Source organism: Arachis ipaensis, chromosome B3, assembly GCF_059453495.1.
Source record: "Arachis ipaensis isolate K30076 ecotype BB chromosome B3, ASM5945349v1, whole genome shotgun sequence".
In the NCBI taxonomy this organism is placed as follows: Eukaryota; Viridiplantae; Streptophyta; class Magnoliopsida; order Fabales; family Fabaceae; genus Arachis; species Arachis ipaensis.
Genome location: NC_142438.1, coordinates 43,542,904 through 43,543,820, shown reverse-complemented (window position 1 = coordinate 43,543,820; position 917 = coordinate 43,542,904). Strand labels below are relative to the sequence as shown.

The 917-nt window shown below is 41.0% G+C and overlaps 1 non-coding gene across 1 annotated transcript; it reads left to right on the top strand.

The window, feature by feature from the left end:
* Positions 1–574: 574 nt before the first annotated feature.
* On the top strand, positions 575–682 carry LOC148570448 (small nucleolar RNA R71). The gene has a single exon (XR_015880505.1). It is a non-coding gene; the product is annotated as a small nucleolar RNA R71 (small nucleolar RNA).
* Positions 683–917: the final 235 nt, after the last annotated feature.

Sequence of the window (917 nt, the reverse complement as noted above, 5' to 3'; positions counted from 1 at the left end):
CAGAGGGGCTCTGCTTAGAATTCTCTGTCTGTTGCTGAGAAGATGATGGAAAAGGTTTGCTATTGCTAAACCTATTTCTTCCACCATTGTTGTTGTTGAAATCTTGTTGAGGTCTCTGTTGATCCTTTCATGAGAGATTTGGATGATTTCTCCATGAAGGATTGTAGGTGTTTCTATAGGGTTCTCCCATGTAATTCACTTCTTCCATTGCTGGGTTCTCAGGATCATAAACTTCTTCTTCAGAGGAAGCTTCCTTAGTACTGCCTGTTGCTGCTTGCATTTCAGACAGACTCTGAGAAATCATATTGACTTGTTTGGTCAATATTTTATTTTGAGCCAATATGGCATTCAGAGTATCAATCTCAAGAACTCCTTTCTTCTGAGCTGTCCCATTATTCACAGGATTTCTTTCAGAAGTATACATGAATTGGTTATTTGCAACCATTTCAATGAGTTCCTGAGCTTCTGCAGGCGTCTTCTTCAGATGAAGAGATCCTCCAGCAGAGCTATCCAATGACATCTTGGATAGTTCAGACAAACCATCATAGAAAATACCTATGATGCTCCATTCTGAAAGCATGTCAGAAGGGCACCTTCTGATCAATTGCTTGTATCTTTCCCATGCTTCATAGAGGGATTCACCTTCCTTCTGTCTGAAGGTTTGGACTTCCACTCTAAGCTTGCTCAATTTTTGAGGTGGAAAGAACTTTGCCAAGAAGGGATTGACTTGCTTTTCCCAAGAGTTCAGGCTTTCTTTAGGTTGTGAATTCAACCATGTCCTAGCTCTGTCTCTTACAGCAAAAGGAAAGAGCATAAGTTTGTAGACTTCAGGGTCAACCCCATTGGTCTTGACAGTGTCACAGATTTGCAAGAACTCAGCTAAGAACTGATGAGGATCTTCCAATGGAAGTCCATGA